The sequence below is a fragment of the Ochotona curzoniae genome, unplaced genomic scaffold (genome assembly GCF_017591425.1).
Source record: "Ochotona curzoniae isolate NIBS_2020 unplaced genomic scaffold, NIBS_Ocur_1.0 contig_883, whole genome shotgun sequence".
Classification (NCBI taxonomy): domain Eukaryota; kingdom Metazoa; phylum Chordata; class Mammalia; order Lagomorpha; family Ochotonidae; genus Ochotona; species Ochotona curzoniae.
The window spans coordinates 47310795-47333087 of record NW_024466599.1 but is presented as its reverse complement, the minus strand read 5'-3'; positions in this window follow the sequence as shown (position 1 = coordinate 47333087).

Genomic DNA, 22293 nt, shown 5'->3' with positions numbered 1-22293 from the left:
TACAACATTCCAAAACTTGTGGGACACCGCCAAAGCAGTGCTACGAGGTAGATTCATCGCAATCGGAGCGCATGTCAAGGCCCAAGAAAGACGCCAAATACAGGAACTAACCTCACACCTCCAGGATCTGGAAAAACAGCAGCAGAAGAGTCCCACGCACAATAGGAAACAAGAAATCATCAAAACAAGGGAGGAGATAAACCAAATAGAAATCAAAAAAACTATACATAAAATCAACAAATCAAAAAGTTGGTTTTTTGAGAAAATAAACAAAATAGACACTCCACTGGCCCGATTGACCAAAAAAAAACAAGAGAAAGTGAGAATCAACAGCATTAAAGATGAAAAAGGCAACATAACAACAGACACTGCAATCATTAAGAAAATAATTAGAAATTACTACAAAGAACTGTACTCCCACAAATTTGAGGACCACCAAGAAATAGAAAAGTTCTTGGACTCCCACCATTTACCAAAACTCAGTCCGGAGGCAACTGCAGAATTAAATAAACCCATAACCGAGGTAGAGATTGAAACAGTCATCAAGGATCTCCCAACGAAAAAAAGCCCAGGCCCAGACGGCTTCACTACAGAATTCTACAAAACATTCCGAACAGAACTAACCCCAATCCTCTACAAGCTCTTCAAAACAATAGAGGAGGAAGCAACCCTCCCAAACTCATTCTATGAAGCCAACATCACCTTAATCCCAAAACCGGATAGAGAACCATCAGAGAAGGAAAACTACAGACCTATTTCTCTGATGAACATTGATGCTAAAATTCTCAACAAAATCCTAGCCAATAGAATTCAAAAAATCATCAGACAGATCATTCATCCGGATCAAGTAGGATTCATCCCTGGAATGCAGGGATGGTTCAACATTCGGAAATCCATAAATGTTATAAACCATATCCAAAAACTGCAAAACAAGAACCACATAATAGTTTCAATAGATGCAGAAAAAGCTTTCGACAAAATCCAACACCTCTTCATGCTAAAAACTCTAGCCAAAGTAGGCATAGATGGGAAAATCCACAACATAATTAAAGCAATTTATGAAAAACCCAACGCCAGTATCATACTGAATGGAGAAAAGCTAGAACCCTTCCCACTGAGATCTGGAACAAGACAAGGGTGCCCACTATCACCACTGCTATTCAACATAGTCCTAGAGGTACTTGCAGAGGCCATAAGACAAGAAAAAGAAATCAAAGGCATACGTATAGGAAACGAAGAAGTCAAGCTTTCACTATATGCAGATGACATAATCCTATACATAGAAAAACCAGGAGACTCAATACAGAAACTGCTAGAACTTATACGAGAGTTTGGCAGAGTGGCGGGGTACAAAATTAACGAACGAAAATCAACAGCCATAGTGTACGCAAATAACACCAAGATGGAAGAAGATCTAACCAACAGGATACCATTCAAAATAGCAGAGAGAAGTATGAAGTATTTGGGAATAAATCTAACCAAAAGTGTAGGAGACCTATTCGAAGAAAACTACAAACTATTTAAAAAGGAAATTGAACAAAACCTCAAAAGATGGAATAACATCCCGTGCTCCTGGATAGGCAAAATCAATATCATTAAAATGTCTATACTACCACAAGCAATATACATTTTCAACGCAATTCCAATCAAATTGCCCAAAACATTCTTCACGGAACTGGATACAATGATTCAACAGTTCATCTGGAAACACAAAAAACCACGAATAGCTAGAACCATCCTGAAAAATAAGAAATTAGCAGGGGGAATCACAATCCCGGACCTCTGGACATACTATAGAGCAGTGGTAATCAAAACAGCCTGGTACTGGCACAAAGACAGAAAGGAAGATCAATGGAATAGAATAGAAGCACCAAAAGGGAATCCACACAGATACAGCCAATTAATCTTTGACAAAAAGACTAATGACAGCTTAAGCAAGTGGGAAGGACTCTTTAGTAAATGTTGTTGGGACAACTGGCTGATAGCCTGTAGAAACAAAAAGATAGACCCACATCTATCACCATACACTAAGATCCAATCTACATGGATAAAAGACCTAAACCTACATCCAGAAACCTTCAAACTCTTGCAAGAAAATGTAGGAAATACCCTGCAAGACCTAGGAGTAGGTACCGACTTTCTAAGAAGGACACCAAAAGCAATAGCAGTTGAGAACAGAATAAACAAATGGGACCTCATCAAACTAAGAAGCTTCTGTACAGCAAGGGAAACAATCAACAAAGTAAAAAAGCAACCCACAGAGTGGGAGAAGATCTTTGCACACGATATAGGCGATAGGGGGCTAATTTCCAGGATATACAAAGAACTTCAAAACAACCAAAAAACCAAAACAAACAAGCCACTCAAGAAATGGGCACGGGAAATGGGCAAACATTTCACAAAGGAACAAGTCCAAATGGCAAACAAACATATGAAAAAATGTTCCAGCTCCCTAGCAATAAGGGAAATCCAAATTAAAACATCGATGAGGTACCACCTAACACCAGTAAGATTGGCCCACATAAACAAGAACACCAACGACGCTTGCTGGCGAGGATGCGGGGAAAAGGGAACCCTACTCCACTGCTGGTGGAGCTGCAAATTGGTACAGCCTTTATGGAAATCAGTCTGGAGAACACTCAAACAACTCAAAATCAGCATACCATATGACCCAGCAATAGCACTCCTAGGAATATATCCAAAACACCTGTTTTACGACAAACCAACATGCATCCCTATGTTCATTGCAGCACAATCAGTAATTGCGAAAACATGGAAGCAACCGAAATGCCCATCAGCAGAAGATTGGATAAGAAAGCTTTGGTTCATCTACTCCATGGAATACTACTCAGCTATTAAAAAAAACAAAATGCAGTTCTTTGTGGCTAAATGGGCACAACTGGAAACTATAATGCTAAGGGAAATGAGCGAATCCCAAAAGATTAGATACCACATGTTTGCCTTGATTTAACCTGTAATTTTTTGTTTGGTGGTTTGTTATTTTTTGAACCTGTCATTGATACTGTCTCAACCCAGATGTTTCGAAGAATGGAACTTGCATTATTTTTAACATATTGTTTACCCAATACTATGTCAATTAATTCCATAATGTTGTATAATGATACTGAGGCCTTGTTGGGGCTTTTAACTGACTGGATCTTTACTCTGTTAGACCTATCTTCAGACCATAGAAGGTCTCCCCAAGAGGCCACTGAACTTATCTGGACAATAAGACGCTGAACTTTATGCTAGGCAGGTGTTTGCAAGCAATGAATCTCAACTGAACTTGAACTAGGGTTATGCAACAAGGTGGAGGAATCCACCATGGGGGGAGGGGTATGGGAGGGGTGGGGGGGATCCCCAGCGCCTATAAAACTGTACTACATAATATAATGTAAGCAACAATAAAAAAAAAAAAATAAAGATAGACAGAAAGTCTGTAACCAAAAAAAAAAAAAAAAAAAAAAAAAAGAAATGACTATCAAGTACAATGCTTATTTTCAAATAATAAAGGTTAGAATAAAAAAAAAAAAAAGAAAGCTTCATAATTAGGTTTGAGTATAATGAAAATCAGGCTTGAAATTTAATAATGTGTTGTGGGTCTTTCAGCCAGGCCTTCTTCTCCATGATTCAGAAAGTGCTAGTTACCATTATCCAGCTGCTTCTATAGTGAAGGACAGTATAACTTCAGGGCAAGTGTTAACAGTTCTAAACATAGTACAAAGGAAATTCATTTTACTGCTCTGTTGTGAGGCACTGACAAGGGTAGAGAACCCATTGAAATGAGAAAAGAATAAGTAAGGTCATAAAACTTTCCCCAGCAAATGAGCACCTAAACACAGAGTCACGTGGATTGACAAACCATCTCTAGAATTATCATGTGTTGGGCCCGGCGCAGTGGCGCAAGTGGTTAAGGTCCTCGCCTTGCATGCCCGGGATCCCATGTGGGCGCCGGTTCTAATCCCGGCAGCCCCGCTTCCCATCCAGCTCCCTGCCTGTGGCCTGGGAAAGCAGTCGAGGACGGCCCAAAGCTTTGGGACCCTGCACCCGCGTGGGAGACCCAGAAGAGGCTCCTGGCTTCGGATCGGCATAGCATCGGCCGTTGCGCTCACTTGGGGAGTGAATCATCGGACGGAAGATCTTGCTCTCTGTCTCTCCTCTCTGTATATCCGCCTTTCCAATTAAAAAAAAAAAATAACAAAAATAAATCTTTAAAAAAAAAAAAAGAATTATCATGTGTTCCCTTTAAAACACCCTGGAGCTGGAGTGGACATTTGACACAATCAGATGCCAAATAAGAAGCTGCTTGGAATGGCCACATATCTTATGGAAGTACCTGAGTTTGAGTCCAGGCTCTACTTTTTTTTTTTTTTTTCACATTTCAAAGTCACTTTATTATTATTTTATTTTATTTTTTTTTTTATTACATTGCATCATGAGACACAGTTTTACAGGCACTGGGATTCCCCCCTCCCCTCCCCAAAACCCGCTCCCCACCCCCCATGGTGGATTCTTCCCAGGCTCTACTTTTGATTTTAGCCTCCTGCTAGTACAAGCTAGTACAAGCCAGGAGAAGCAGTAGGATAGAGATTAAGTAGCTGGATCCCTGCAACTGACAGGGGAGAACTGGGTTGAACTCCAGCTTCTTGCTTTCAGCACGGCCCTCTGCAGGTACTCGGGCAGAAAATCAGCACAATGAAATAAAATTTTTAAATTGCTGCAATGTCTACATGTCAAAATTTAAGTTATGAATGTTAAGGATTCAAACTTTTATTATGCAACAAGGTGGAGGAATCCACCATGGGGGAAGGGGGATAGGAGGGGCGGGGGGAATCCCCAGTGCCTATAAAACTGTACTACATAATACAATATAAGCAACAATAAAAAAAAAAAAAGAAAAGAAGGTTGAATTGGTCAATTCATCGTTGCACTGACCATTTCCATTCCTTACTCCCATTCTCAACCCTTCACTGTGCATGAATATAAACAATGTTGAAGGATTCTCCTCCTAGAATTCCACCCTTTTTCTGAAACTATAGTTTTTATGGGAAACTTAACAGTTTGATAATTATTTTCTCATTTTATTGCATCTAATAATTTAATCTTAATCCATCCCTCGGTGCTTTTGAGAATTGTACATGTTCTTAGTGCTATATATTTAATAATATCTGCTGCTAGCATCCTCTCTTCCAGGTTTGTGGTTGATGCCTTCCCTTTGGATAAGGACAAACCCATATCTAGGTCTCTAACTGTTCTCTTGAGGTTTGGAACCTATCCTCTGTGATATTCAAATGCTTTCTGAGGACCTTTGGGCTGTCACTGACACACGACATGATTAATTAAAGTTTCTGAAAATCAGATCTTGACATCTTTTTGTCTTTTCTAGATATTTAAGTCACCTTAGATGAAGAATTTCATTTTCACCCTTTTTGATAACATAGCCATCTAATAGTGTTATACATATCTTTTTCTCCCTTTTAGACCATTTGTTCCTCTCAGGGTTTCTATTCAGACTGGATTGCCACTGTGACTTTTCATTTGCTAATTTCTGTTATCATCATCATTTCGATGTCTACCTAGTAGCTGCAGTTAGGAATCAGGAAGGTGTACTCTCAATATGCTGGCATTTATTAGTGTAGCAGACACTGCTGTTGCTGCGATTGACTAGCACAGACTCCTTAATGTATCTTACACTTGTGTCTGGCATGATCTCTCTTGTATTTAACAAGAGGAATTGATCCATCCTCCACTACTTTTTCAAGTCATATATAGGGAGCTGGATCAGAAACCAGCATCCATAAATGATGCCAGCATGGCAGGCAGAGAATTAGCTTGCTGAGCTACCACAACAGATCCTAAGCTTTTCTTAATCAGGATGTGACAAGGGAAAGGAAGATGATTTCACTATGGTAACATCAGTATTTAAATGAACCCTTACCATTCTTCCATACAACACACTGCTTCCTGAATTAGTCACTTCCTAATAATGCCAACTTCCCCTCCTGTTTCTTTTTAAGAGCTTAGTATTGAGAGGAAATGGGAGAACTGAGGTATGCCTGGCAAGAATTTTGTGCCACTGAATGCTTCTGTTTCCAGCATACATTGCCTTTCTCACCAGTGTCTATGTGCTGTTTCGTAGCGGAATTGTCACCTTTGAGACTGCTTATCAAACTCAAATCCTACACTTTCCTATGTTATCCTAGTACCACCCAATTTCTTACGAGCCTGAGAGCCTCCTGTATGTGCTGGGAGTTTTTCAATTGCAAGTACAATGACCCAGAACAAAATGATAAGCACAACCAGTACTGAATTTTCTGTCAGGGAACTGAGAAGTCTTGGAATACAAATGGCTTCAGGCCAGTTTCATTGAGATGCTCATATTCAGTCATTTAAAATATGCCTGTCTACAACTCAGCATTATTTTTCTAAACATATGTATTTTTAAATTTTTTGGAAGATAGTGTCAGAGATAGGGAGAGACAGAGAGAACTTTCTTCTACTGGCTTACAACAGTCAGGGCTGGACCACAGCAAAGCCAGGAGTGAAGAATTGATGCCGACCTCCTATTTGGTTGACAAGAGCCTAGTTAGTGAGGCATCATCTCCCATTTTTCCAAGAATATTAGAAGGAAGCCAGTTAGGGAGCAAGATAGTTGACTAGTTGACATTTGGTACACAAAGGGGAACTTCAGTATGGGTTGCCTGCATTGCAAATGGCAGTCAAATCCACTGTGCCACTCCTGCCTCCCAACTCTGTTCTGATTATGATTTTACTGAAGTCTGACAGTCTGCTTTCTCATTTTTAATGTTGGAAAGCAACAGAACCTGCTTTTCACTCTGTTACTGTCTTACCAGCTCTGACCAGTAAAATCTCCATATGCATTCCTTGACATATGCAAAAAGAAACACATGCCCAGAATAACAGAGTTGATTTTTCAAACCTATTTTCTTAGAAAAACCTTTCACTGATTTAAACTCTTAAAGTTTAAGCCACTGAATGTTTATGCTAGCCAATCTGATTAGATTTTCACTTGAGAATACAGGTATTACGTTATCACACTGTTTTCGTATCGTATAAAATTCCATAATTGAAATTAAAGCATTAGAAACAACAGCTGATTTTAAAAATCTATGAGCGAGAGAAAGAGAACTCACATCCACTGATCTGATTCCCAAATGACAGGACCTGAAACTGACAACTGAGCCCAGGTCACCTAAATGGGTATATGGAATCCATCTACTTGGGCAATCCCTGCTGCCTCCTGGGGATTGCATTACCAGGAAGCTGCAGTCAGGAACCAGAGGTGAGTGTTGAATTCCTGTGGGACATGGGGTTCTGTATGACTAGGCCCACCACCTGCCTTAAGCAAAGTGATTGAATATGTCAAAGAAGGATTGTTGTCAATGAAGTGAACCTCAACATACTTCTGGAAAATGGTTTGAGCTCTTTATAAATTGAATAGATTTCTCTAGGTGGGATTCCAAGTGTCCAGGAACCATTGTTAACATTGTTAACTCTGAGGGAATTGTGTCCCTTGTGAAAAAAAAATGACTGACAGAATTCTTGAGAACAAGCTGATCAGACTTAAAGGGACAGATTTAACTCAAGTCAGTGACAAACTGAATGTCACTGGGTACATTGTTAGATTTTTCTCATTATGTTTGTCTAAATGCTTTATTGAATAAGGGCATGTTCCCTTATCTTCCAAGCCATGTTTCTAGTTTCCATGACACACTGCTCATTTTTCCATCTATTTTCTCCATCATTTCTCAAATGTTACACGTGCACAGCAGGACTAATGTCCACACGCTTTCTCACCCAGACATAAATTACACAAAACATGTATTGTCTCAGCACTCCCAGGTCTCATCACCACCGAAGACTCGAACTCTGTCGAAGGTTGTCCTCTGTGCTCAAGTTACATGTGGAGTATCTCAGAAAAGCCTCTTAAATCTACCACTCTAGTACCCCTAAAAATGTTACTGAAATTTCATGCATTATTTTATGCATTTTCATGAAATTCCACTAGGAAATCCCATTCTCCAAAGAGACTAGTGTTTATAGGAAAGCAGGTCATGGGTTTGAATCCTGGTGCCACCAGTTAAATGTTTGACTTTTGGAAAAAAATTGATTAAATTCTGAGTGCCAGCTTGTTATCTACAGAGGTATAGTTTTAGAAGTAGACAATAATGTTCTTGGAGTAGCTAGAAAGTAACTGGGGTTAAGTGCTTCATAAAGATTAATCAGTGCTATTTCCATAGTAACTTCTGCTTCTCTCTATAAAGGCTCTTATCTCTCACTCCCTCCGTTATTTTGTCCTTCAAATAATGAAATAAAACAAACTTTAGGAAGACATGTAAATTTTTATTGAACCCTCAGTTATATGTCAGGAACCATGCTTATTCTAAATATCTCATAAGGAGCTAGTCATCTCACCTCCGAAACTTTTCAGGTGATTTCTACAATCAAACATTTCCCTTTGGAGAACAGCTACATACAAGGCCTCGCTTATCGAAGAGATGCTTATTTTGGAAAGGAGGAAAATAAAAACTGTTTCAATGAATTCTTAAAAATTCTGCTCCATGATCATTATTCTTTTTTTGTCCCAAAGTTCTAATTTCAAGGAACTATGACCTATGTGCATGAACAGCTTTATTGGAACCTGACTGACCAGGAAGAGTTAATGCAGACTGCAGAGAAAGCTTTGTACTTTCATCCTCCTGAAATTCATTAAAATAATTTTAAAATTAGCCTTGTGAAGATAAACTAAAATAATTTCCATTTTAATGCAACATTGTTTCATTAACATTTTCCCATTTATTTAGAAATTCTGTCCTTCAAAGAATAATAAGGGTTATTTAAACTTGACAGCTGAGTTTAAATAACTAGAAGTAGCACTGTTCTATCCTTTGAAGAAAATGTGTATTTTCTTGACATTCAGCATTATCAGCAAGGATTCTTAAAAAAAAATACATCAATTAGGAAATTAACTTCCCAAATATTATTGAGAATTTGTGAACAAGATTGTTTGTCAACCTTTTGGGGATAGATGTGAGTTGACAGCAAAGAGTGCATATGCAGATTCTGAAGAGAAACTGACCTTGTGCTGGACTGTGTCTCTCACACCTTCCTTCTTAACAGATGAATGTCATCTGCTGTGTCAGGGCTTTGAAGTCAGACCCACTGAGACTTTCTGGGAACCGCTGGGTTTACAAAGGGGGTATTTTACAAGGAGGGCACAATTTGCTGATGAGTAAGCATCTCTAATGATGATAGGAAGAAATGTTACTTTGAAGCTCTGAAATTCAAAAGAATGACTGATGATCTGTTCTTTCGAATAGTTACGGAACAACAATAGTTCATAGTCCCCACCACACTCCAGAAGGAAAGATGTGTTTAATCCACAAGAATTTGAAACTGTGTGTTGTGAAATGCATCACTCTTGATCTCTTTGAAGAAATTCAAACTGATCCTTGTGAGAAACTGGATAGGACAATACTTTTTTTAAATGGAGTTATTAATGTGGGGGTAGGTTAGAAAGGAATGTAGGCATTTAGTTTTCAACCTAGACATATTCTCAAATTCTAGCTTGCCTTTGGAGTCCTCACTCTAGTTTGACTGATTGCTTACTTTGCAGAAATTACAAAAATCAGTCTCACGATCCGGTAACCTCTGATACCATTAGATGCTCTCAAAGTGTTTCAATAAACATGTCTTAATTTTGATAATGACGTGATATTATGATAATTTTCATACATCATTCCAGACACCGTGCAATATATAAGAAATTTCACAGAAATTTCATATCCTCAAAAACTAGTATCGAGATCTTAAAATGTCATAAGATACTGGTTTCAAAGACAGCGGGACTGAACAAATCACAGGTGTGTCTCTACAAGGTAGCTTTACCTTCTTCTTTGAAAGTGTGAACCCACAACCTGGATTAGAGCTCTTAGAGGTGAAAGTGGTTTCCTTTTGAATGACTGGGGTCCTGGGAATATGACCTGTTCGGTATGAATGCTCTGTTGTGGGTCCATATTTTTCTCTGAGATACAGATCTCCAAGAACATATGTAAATGTTTATCTAACTATATACATATATAACTATCCAAGGAAAATGAAGTGTTTAATAACTCTCCTCACCTTCAAAGTGTATGTTTATAATGCAGGGTTGAAGGAAGGTTTAGCACATCTCATCCCTGCTCCTCATCTCTCTTTCCAAAAGTCCCTTCAACTTAAACAGGTGAAATGAGCATAAGGCTGATAACATGAGACAGCTACACTATGCCTCCAGAGCATCCTGTCAAAGCATTTGTCACAGCATATTGTAATTTATCCTTTTATGTGTCTATCTTCCCCTCCAGACTTCCATCTTCTTAAAGCAGAAATAGTGTTTTACAACTACTTCATCATTGCCTGACATAAGTTCTGTCATGGAGTAGAGCGTAAATGCTTACTAGGTGAATGAGCAAGTGAAAATGAATGAGTGAGTCAACCTGGGATGGATCACGATAAGAAATGCTTTGCTAGTCTATCCTGCAGAGATTAGAATGTTGCATAAATCCAATTAGAAAATAGTCAACAGCAAATAAATGAAAAGCATACATATGAATGCTGAAGAAACTGATTCAACAAGAAACAGAAAAACGTGGTATTACTGAAAACCAGCAATGCTTTTCTCTGCAGCCAATGCGTTTTTAGTGCGTGAAGTCATATCTAAATGATCATTGCTTCTTCTTATCGAGGTTTCTGAGTGCTAACTATGTATCAACTGTACAGAACTGTAGCTTCTGGGAGGCAGGCACAGTGACAGCCTCCTCTTCATAGCCTTTCTGGCTAACTCGTCAGCATCATTCACAGCTCTTCGGATTTCCATTCAGAGTGCTTACAAATACAGAAATTATAAAAATACGTCATCTTAATCAGCTCAAATAAAATAAATCCAGTAAAACTCCTTTTAAAAGATAAGCTTATCTAGAGCTTACATAAACCTTGGTGTCACTAATTATTGAAAGTAAACTTAATGGATCTATGTGGACGCTGTTATTTCATATAACAGGCAATCATTTTTCTGCTTCTTGCTTTTTAAAGATTTAGTTATTTGAAATGTATACTGAAAGAGAAGGGGGAGATGAGAGAGAGAGAGAGAGAGAGAGAGAGAATATGATCGTTTTCATTTGTTGGCTTACTCCCCAAATCCTTCAACCACTGAGGCTGCAGTGGAAGGACCCAAGAACCAGGACTCCATCTGGGTCTCACACATAAAGCGCAAAGACCCAAATTCAGGAACCATCATCTGCTACCTTCTCAACGCATTAGCAGGAAACTGAATCAGAAATAGAGTGATACTCAGTTTAAGGCATTCTGATATAAGATGTATATTCTCAAGTGGTAGAATAGCCAAAACCTTTACCTCATTTTGACATTATTTCTCTTAAGTGAAATGACCAGATAATGGGTTTTGATCTGACTGAATGAATTGCTTCAGTGATTAACTTATACATAAATTATATTGCTCTGCAAGAGACTTGCTTAAGGTCAAAATAAAATATAACTAGTCAGGTTAACGGTCCTTTCATATAATTCTGTTATGTCTTACTGTTTCCCACCATGGAACACATAAATAACACTCCCTTTTTGAAAAGCAGTGGCTTCTTGAAACCAATCCTGTCCATTGGTTGAAAAAGAATCCAATATAAACTGAATTTTTCTTTCCAAATGCTTTGTGAGATGTAGCATAGCAATGAATTTATCCGTTTCTTAATGAGAGAGAACTGTGTCTGTCATGCTTTCACTAAAGTTCTGTCTGGTCTCTCATAGAATCTGCTCATCACAGACACATACATACACATATGTGAATATGCATATAGAATATACATTCGTACATAGGTACATGTTAAGTGTTCACTCTGTATAATACAGATCTCAAAGATTTGTGGTCTTTTAAGATCATTAGTACAATGAATGCAATCTTTATAAAATTTAATTTGTGGACATCTGACAAAATACTAAATTTAAGAAGCTGCAGAAAGTGTGAGTATATTCTTAGACTCCAGTGGAGCTTACATTATAGTTGGGAGAGATACAAACATGTAAGTAAAGTATACGTGCAGCTATCTAGATGGTGACGAGGTATGTGGAAGCTAAGCGCAGACGGCAGCTAGGGAAAGCCATCTGTGAGGGGTTCGTTTTAAATGAGGTCCACAGGGAATGCCTATGAGTTAAGTGTTAGTTTCATTTTACAGACTAGAACTTCTACATTGCTAAGACATATGAAAGGCTCTCTGAAATTCACCAGTGATTCCAACAGAGCTTGATTTAAAATATCTGAGACACTTAAATTAAAATTTAAATGATCTGAACTATAACATTAAACCAGCCAAATGTATGAGAATTCATAGGATCTCTATGTTAAACAATTCATGGGTGGAAATAAACACTCTCTGAAATGCACATAAAATGATGAAAATTAAGATAATAAGATTTCGAATTTACTGGTTACAACCACAGTAAAATACAGTTCCTATAGTTTAAAATCCTACATAACAAATGGATTATTCAAATCAAGTATTTGGAAAAGATCAACAAATAGGAACTAAGGAAATGAGAAGGAATAACCTAAAAAAATGAAGGAGGAACTTTACTTACATAAAAAATGGAGTGTACAAATTCAATATTCTTAAATTTCTCTAAAGTAACAGTAACTATACATATCTATGGGCTACAATGTGGCATTTCACTACATGATACAATGTACATTGATTAAGTCGGAGTAACCAACATTTAGCCTTCTTGGATGCTAAGTTTATGAATGGAAACTGGGAGCTCCTTTCTTATATTTGCTCACAAATTGCATGAAAAGTTATTGTGAATTATTGCTACTCACAGTGCTGAGTTTTTCAATCTGATTCTAAGTTTATATCTGTTATCCCAACTGCGTCTATTCCCTTTTACTCCTGCCAGTCTCTTGTAACCCCTACTCCGGGTTCATAGTGAATATTCATTTGAATTCTATACATGAAGGAGATCAAGTGGCATTTGCCTTTCTATGTCTGACTCATTTCACTTCATAAAATGTCTTCCGGATCCATCTTGTTGCAAATGATAGGCTTCTGTTCATTCTCAGTGCTGAATGATATTCAATTGTGAATATATATGTACTCACTACACACACATATCTACTCACCGTATATACATAGACATATGATATATTATATATGATAAACTTCAGTTTCTTTATCCATTCATGGGATGATGGGCATTGGTTGGTTCCATCTCTTAGCTATTGTGAATAGTACAGGATTAACAAGGTAGTGGGATTGCTGTATCACATGACAGTATGATTTCTAGCTTTGAAAGGGATCTCCACACTGTTTTCCTTAGTGGCTATACTAACTATGTGCCTACAGTGTATACGATTTCCTCTTTCTCCATATCCTGGACAACATTTGTTGCTTTGAGTCTTATTGATACTAACTAATCTAGCAGGGATAAAGTGACATGTAATTGTGGTTTTGGTTACATTTTCTGATGGCTAGTGGCATCAGGTATTGAAAAAGATAATTGTTGACCATGTCTAATTTGCACTGACATTTTGCATTTGTATTTGTATTTTACTATTTCATATTTTGCCATTTATTAACTCGATTGCTGGATTTATTTTTTTTTTTTGTAGTTGAGGACTTCCGTTTTCATTGTTTGTTCCTTATATAGCCTAGTTATTCAGTCTTTCCAGTATGAGTATGTTTCAAATTTTTGTCCTATTATTTCATTTAATCTTTCACTTGGTGATTATTTCCTTTGCAATCAGGAAGTTTCAGGGTTTAGTATAACACTTTATGTCTACTTTTCATCTCATTGTCTCCTATTCTTTTAGGGTTCTATCCAAAAAATCATCACCTACACCATTGTCTTAAAGTATTTCTCTAGTTTGTCTTATGCCAATTATACTTCTAGGTTTTGACACCCAGGTATTTGATCCATCTTGGACTGGCTTTTCATATAATGAAAGGTACAGATGTAATTTCATTAATCCACATATGTATTTCTCATTTTGCCAGCATAATTAATTGAAAAGTTTTCTATAACATGTATTGTTGGTATCTTTGTTAAAAATCAGTTTGCTATATGTACATGATCTAATTTCTGGGTTCTTAATTTTGTTTCACTATTCTATGCTTCAACTTTTATGCCAATGTTATACTGTTTTAATTATCGTAGCTTTATAGTATTATTGAAGTGAACTGTTTCATTAAAATACACAAGATTAGAAATGGAAATAAGAAAACAACCAATGATATACAGAAAAGACATAGACCTAATTGCAAATGAATATCTTAGAATTGTATCTCCAAATATATTTGAAAAACTAGATGAAACAAAAGGTTTTCTAATAAAATGACTCACATGACTAGAAATTACTAAGTAACATGTAGAAAACCAATATCCCCCAAAACAAAAAAAAATTGAGAGAGGGATTTACATTAATTTCCCACAAATTTTTTATTGGAAAGACTCTTACAAATGAAACTTTTGAAATATATTAGAAATAAACAGTCTTAATTCTGTTAAACAATTTCCGTGAAATATATAAAGCCTTCAAATTGATACAAAAATCTGGTTTGGAGTTTTCCATAAGTGTCTATCAACCACTTCATCAACTTACAAAAGCAAGGATACCGAATAAATCTGGGGGAAATGCCTTAGAGCTTTTGTGAAGGCTTTAAAAAAAAATCATTGGAAACCTGTGAATACAATTTACTGCACTAAGAAGGTCAAGTAAAATAAATGGTCAACTAGATAACATGCTGAAAATGCTGTTCATTTGGTTATGAATGTCTGGGAACATACACACAATGAACTGAAATCTACATATGGAAGTGGTATGTATACTCACCTGTTCATGGCAGCATCATTCACAATAGCTAAGATACAGAATCAACCTGAATGCCTGTCAAAGGATGGGGATAATTGACATTTAGACACAGTGCTATCCAGCTTCAAAAGGAGGCGTGTTATGTGCCACAATGTACAAATCTGAATAGCATTGCCCTAAGTGAAATAAATCAGGCACAGAAAGACAAATACCACGTCACCTCACTTCCACGTGGAAGGTAATAAAATTGAACTAAGCGAAGCAGAAAAGAGGACGCTTGTGAGAGACTCAGACAGTGGGGATAGAGAGAATAAAGATTTGCTGATCAAAGAGTTCCAGACAGACTGAGATTTACTGTATTTTAGAGCGGTTACAATCAATAAAACATATATTTCAAAATAATTAGTTTTCAGTTTGCAACCTACTCAAAAATAGAGTGAAGGGAGTTAATACTTTGGAAACGGAAGTCAAAATGAATAGAAATTTAATATATCATAAAGGCAGAATTCAATTCAAAAGGGGGAAGGAACTGATATAATACATGGTCAATAATTTTTGATATGTGAATATATAAAAAGAAATACTTATACTGAAATGATGTGGGCATGGTTACCTAGATGCCCAAGAATAGGATCCAGCACGTGCAAAGAGACAAGCAATTTTTACTCCATCCTATTGGTGTATAGTTTTAAAATCAGGTAGATGTTGCTACCAATCTAGCTATTTTGCCTGGTAGATTAGAATTTTCAACTAATAAAGTCATTCAAATGAAAAACATTCACTACAATCCTTTGGAAATAGAGTGCCAAGAATTAAAATGATTTTTTTTTTAAGTTTCCTGTTTTCACTGACTTAGAAAACTACCCTTCAAACTAAAATGTGATACTTTTGCCCACCCTCCCAAGCAAAGTGTGAGAAGAAGCAATTATGTTTTGGGAATGAGTTTTTCAAGCATAACTTCAGTTCAATCCATCAAATATTCGTTTGGAGCCTACTCTATTAAGCTGTTGCAGTAAATAAACTTGCCACTAACTTGATTCCTGGCATCCAAAAATTGAGACTTTTGTAATCCAGCCCCTTGCCTGACGTGTGTCTATAGAAATGGGCTACCAGCGGTTTCTACAAGGACAGCTGTGCTATCAATTTACAGTAAGTCACTAAGTGCAGAATGCAGACCCTAATATGGGTCAGTTCTACGAAAACTGGCAATTATTTCAAAAGTAAGTCTAATTTAAAGGAAAAGAAACAGGAAATATGAATGCTGAAATGAATATTGTTGAACACATTATGTTGATTTCCTAGAGAAGTGATTCTGTGTTAGCTTTCAAGTCAAAATTTAACATTTTAACCTGGCAAATATGGGTGTTCAAATATGTAAAATAAAAAAGGAAATATGTAAAATAATGTATAATTTTATAGTAGACACATATGTAATAAATAAGGCTAAATCTTTCGGTTTATTATTCCAATAGAGCAGTAAATAATCCCAAGGCACTTTTTTGAAGGTAAATAAAAGATGCCATTTTAGCTGGAAAGCAGTGGCCTTTTGTTACACTGCCTGTTTAGTTTCATGATAAATCTTCTATGGCTGCTTCTTCAGAATAAAGAATTGCTCTTTTAAACTCTAGGTAGATGTACCTAATTATTTCATTTTAAAGAAAATTAAAAACATAACACACGTTTTGTTCTATTGCTGAAAGACCCCGAAGGGGAAAAACTGTCTTTTGACACTTTGCTTGTTTTTTAATCTTTGTTCTCTGAGTTTTAAAATGATGTGAATAATTTTCATTCCTTCTTTTGCAGGATTTTTTAAAAAGAATATTTTGTCTTCAAACATGAACTAAGCATAAGTCAGAGGAATAAAATTCACTCAGCCATGAAATTAATAATTGGTTATTAATAATACAAAAACTAATTGATCTCAGAACTGAATTTTATCTTTCCCTCTCCAATTCTTTCAAATCAGTTTTGGTATAGACGCAACTTAATGAGAAAATAGGAAATTTCATGAGGTAAATTATTGTATTTATTCTGTTACCAAAGGATGGGTTTCATTTCTTTTTAAAAGTTATATTTTTGGATCTCAAATATCCTAGGTAAAAGAAATGTTGCTGTATGAAACATGTGCAACAGGACGATTTGATATAGGCATGTATTATATAATGATTGTCACGAAAGAAATGAACACATCCATTGCCACCTATGCTTACGCTGTAGCAATGCTCATGGAAAATTTGCATTGTAGAAAAAATATGGCTCAGTATAAAACACTGCTATAGACAAATAAACTTTTGCTGGTATATTTTGCTTGTTTGAAAGGCAAATTGGGAGAGAGGGGGAGAGAGAGTGAGAGAGAGAGAAAGGTTTTCCTTTCCCTGGTTCACTCTCCAAATGAACACAAGGTCATAGCCAGGAGCCATAAGCTTTATCCAGGTCTTCCTCTGCTTTCCCATGCGCATTAGCAAGGACCTGGATTGGAAGTCGAGCAGTCAGGAATTGAATATGGTACTCATTGGATGTTCAAAATAGTTGCAGACAGTGGCTTAACCTGTTGTGCCATAAGGCCAGCCCCAATAGATTTCTTTTGAATTTCATTTTCTACCTAGCTTTTTGAGTCAACTTGCACAATAGATTCCACAGAAGTACTTTGCCTTAAAACTGAAATGTATTACCCTTTGAGAAACACCTCCTCATTTTCCAACCCCCTCAAGCTCCTAGCAAACATCATCCGACTTTCTGTTTCCATGAGTTTCAATTGCTTTAGATTCTGCTTAAGTGAGATCACACAATAATTAACTTTCTGTGCCAGTTTTGCTCCCTTAGCACAATGGACCACAGGTCATAAAATTTTCTCCTTTAATGGCTCTGTAACATTCCATTGCATATCATATTTTCATTATTGGTTCATATACTGACATTTGGGTTGCCTCCATATTTTGGCTGTTATTAACACCACTGCAATGAATATAGACATTATTCAGTTTTAAGCATGCCAAGTGGCATATATACTTTCACAAACTATTTGGATTTGATGCACAGTGACTTGACAAGGTAACACAGGTCTTCTAATTTTGACCTTAGGAAATAAGAAACCAACTTAGAAATTGGTATTACTAGGACATGGACTTTAGAATTAAGGGCTGGGAGTTTTCAACTTCAATTCTCCCCACTGTCTCTTGGTTTGTGCTAACATAGATGACTCCAACTTGAGTATATTCACACAATCCTTTATCTGAAATTATTAAATATTTGGGAAATTGAAGGATATTTGTAAGCAGATATATACACATAAATATATATACATATATATTGTAAGTATTTGTAAGTAGATGTATATATGTGTTTATATAAGATATATATATTGCAAAATTAGGCAAATTCAGTTATCTAAGGAAAGATATCTTCTCTATCCAGGGAGTGATGCCGTATTTTTGCATTTCCAAAGAATATACTTCTGAAGATATTTCTATACATAAAAAGTCCGTAGAAACATGAGTCACTAAACATCTGAATTGAGAAAAATAAATACATGCTTTGTTTCAAAAATGAAAGTCCTCACTAGAGCTAATTCATATTCTAATAAAGAAGTTAAACATCCTCAGAGGGTGAGGGCTACATCCCAATTGTATTTAACACAGAAATTTATTTTCCAGTATAGAATACAATTTGACTAACAGTGATATTAAAATATCTAATTATTTAAAAATGAATATCTACTCAATTTGACTTTGAGCAAAACTGCCCAGTGAATTTCAATAAGGTTATTTATTTTTTAAAAGATTATCTACAATATTATATTTTATTGATTTATGAATAACTATTTTCATGGATGTAAAGGCTTTAAAACAAATTGCTAGAAATAAATTTGAAGTGGTGTTATCGAGGGCTTGGTTGGGCTGCCACACACTTGTTGGAGTCAAATGTGATGAAGCCTTGTTATGATCTGTTGGTTCTCCAACACTTGATCCTCAGAGGTGGTCTTTGGTGGCGACTTCTAGAAACCATGAAAAATAGTCACCCATAGGCAATCATTATTTGGCCTCATAAGGAAAAAATGCACTTCTTTTTGCAAATCCTAGATACTTACTATTATTATTGGAAGGCTCACTGTAACTCCATGGTGATCTTTAGAACAATTTCGGAACTTAATATCCTCTATTATTATCCCTGTTTTTTTTAAGGGGATTTAAACTGTCACTACTAAAATGTTTTAAATATTCCATTTATTATTTATTTGAGGATAAACTTTGGAACTCTTCTCTGCCACTGCTCCAACCCTCGAACATTCATACATTGAAAACAAGGATGGGGATTGTGGTTTAGTGGGTTGAGTCACCACCTGGGAGGTCTACATCATTCATTGAGAGTGCCCAGTATCAAGTCCTGATTGAACATGTGGTCCATCTTCCTGCTAACCCACACCGCAGGATGAGCGGATGATGACTTGGGTACCTGGGTCCAGCAAACCACAGGGGATCTAGATAGGGTTCTCAGCGTCTGGTTTTCACCCGGACCAGCCCTGGCTGTTACAAGCATTCCGGGAGTACACTTGTGGGTGAATGATCTCTCTCCCCTCTTTTGCTTAGACTTTCAAATAAACTTGAAAAATCGATTATATAATTTATAATTACTATCAGGTAGTTTGCGTATTCTATTACTTTACACCTAAATATTATTTTATATATGTTATATTTTATGTTCAACAGATTGTCAACTATTGTTTTATTATTTTATTCAATAGGCAAATTTTATTGTATCTTTTTCTCAATTTTTTGCGGTATAGTATACTCAATATGTACCTACAGAAACCCCCTTTTCTTCATTCTGTATATCTTTTCTTCTTTCTGTATATGCAGCAAATAGGAAATGGGCTTATATTTATAAATTTCCTAGATAATAACTGATTCCTTTAACATAAACAGGAATAAAATTTACATTATGACTGAAGGGAACAGAAAGATACACTTTTACATGATATGGAATTTATTTACAAGTGTATTTGGTGACTGTCCATGATTTACAATTTTAGGGACCTCACATTATTAGGAAATTAAGTCCGTGAACATTATTTTCTGTCTTGTGGGGTCTCATTTAGTTGCCTTCAGTCCTTTGGTCATTGTTAAATGTCTGTACCATCTTTGAGTGTTTAGGTAAACACACAATTATATAGTGAACGTTTCCTGAATTTTGGATCTTTCAGTCTAAATATTTTCATTCAACCAGGCAATCTTCTCTCTCCTCCCACTTCAACGTGCGTTCCTTTGTTGAACTTCAAGTGTTGCTGGCTCCCATGAGGCAGGAAAATAAGGGAAGGAGGGTAGAAGCAGCGGAAATTCAAGGACCGATTCATGGAACACAGTTATTTTTGTTGGGTAGTGGAAAAGGGCCAGTTATCCCTGGTATTTGAGCTGTGCTCCAGGCTATAGCTATTTGACCTTTTTCACGATGCACTGCATAACACACCTCAGATTAGCTGAGTGCAGGATAATACAAAAGCAGGTTGCTGTTTTTTTAGGCTTCTGCCAGCCTCCCATTTTAAGGGAAAGTATTTGCAGCCATTATGGTGACACAGAAGCTTTTTTTCACCTTTAATTGAAAGGTAACGTTAAAGAGCGGAGGTAAGCTAGGGAAAGAGACTCTTCCATCCCCTGGTTATCTTCCCAGATGGCCACTATGGCTGGGGCATTGCCAGGCTGAAGCCAGAAGAAGTCCAGAGCATCTTCCAGTTCTCTCAGGTGGGTTCAGGGACCTGAGGACTTGGGTCATCTTCCATTGCTTTCCCAGGGAGCTGGTTTTAAAATGTACCAGCTGGGTTTTGAACCAGCAACCGTAGAGGACGCCTGTGTCACTGATGGAACCTTAACTTTACATACCTGGGGCCCAGCACAATAGCCTAGAGGCTAAAGTCCTCACCTTGCATGTGCTGGGATCCTATATGGGCACCGGTCCTAATCCTGGTAGCCCCGCTTTCAATCCAGCTCCCTGCTTGTGGCCTAGGAAAGCAATGGAGGACAGCCCCCAAAGCCTTGGGACCCTGCAGCCACATGGGAGACCTGGAAGAAGCTCCAGTCTTCTGGCTTTGGATCCATGCAGCACCGGCATTGTGGTTACTTGAGGAGTGAATCATTGGATGGAATATCTTGCTCTCTGTCTCTCCTCCTCTCTGTATATCTGACTTTCCAATAAAATAATAATAATAATAATAGTAGTAGTAATTAAACACTAGTAGTAATTAACTACTACTAGTAATAATTAAGGAAAAAAAAAACACTTCCACACCACAATACCAGCACCAGGATTGTGCTTTAAACATGTGGATACTTATTAATTATCCCACAATATTATCTTCATAATGTTTAGATTTTACATTCCACATACCCTGCATTGTTGGATATGCACAAGATATATTACTTAAGCTTTCCTGTTAGGGCTTTTTGATTGCTTTGTAACACCACACACTTAATATCTTTGATAAGGGAAAGATTTTAGCCCTGCTTGTTTGATTCAAAGACACAGAAGCTGGAGTCAAGAAAGGTGACGTGCCTGATTGATGTGACACAAATCTTTGTGTTCCAGTCCTATGCTTTGTCTAACTTATGCTTCTTTTGGTGTATCTTTCCATTATTTCCCTGACCTCAAAGAGAAAAGATAAAATTCTTTCATTAAGACAGTTGAAAAAGTCAAGTCCTTGTCAAAAATGTTTAGCATGTCAAAGCAAACTAAAATACAGAAAAATGATCACGTCAATAAAGCAAGATAGCATTAGCTAGTTACTAAAGAACACTGCTACTTTGATCTTAAGCCAAAAGATCGAGAAATGATTAAGAAATGCTACTGCAGCATATTTAGAACCTGAGAACAAAATTTAGGCTTAACTAAGGACACACCTTAGTCTGCTAATCCACAGTATTAAAAGCTGGTTTGATGACACAGAAGGTAGGAATTCAAACTAAAAGTCATCTGAGAACTGCCTCTAATAAATACATGTAATCTGTTCTCTGTATGGTAATAAAAATATTTAAAAACCAAAAGACATCTGATTATGTTACTCCATGCTTACTCAACTATCAGCCTACCCATCGGTTCTAATGAGTGTCTTACCATACCCCTGCTCATTCTCAGCTGAACAGCCTGACGTACTTGAGTCAAGTAGTCCAGTGAAGTCTTACTGATCATGAACAAAATCATTCTTTCATTAAACTCCACTGTCACGAATATTTCACAAATAATCATTTTTTTCTTATGGTGAATATGATCTTTACCGTTTTCAAAATTTTGGTTCTTTTTGTAGAATCAAAATGTTCATTCACCCTGAATAAATTCATCTTTTTCTACCTCTTTTCTCAACATTTTGTCCTGAGCTGGCCTTGGAACTTGAAATGTCATGAATAATGATGTGTATACACATGGAAAAAGCA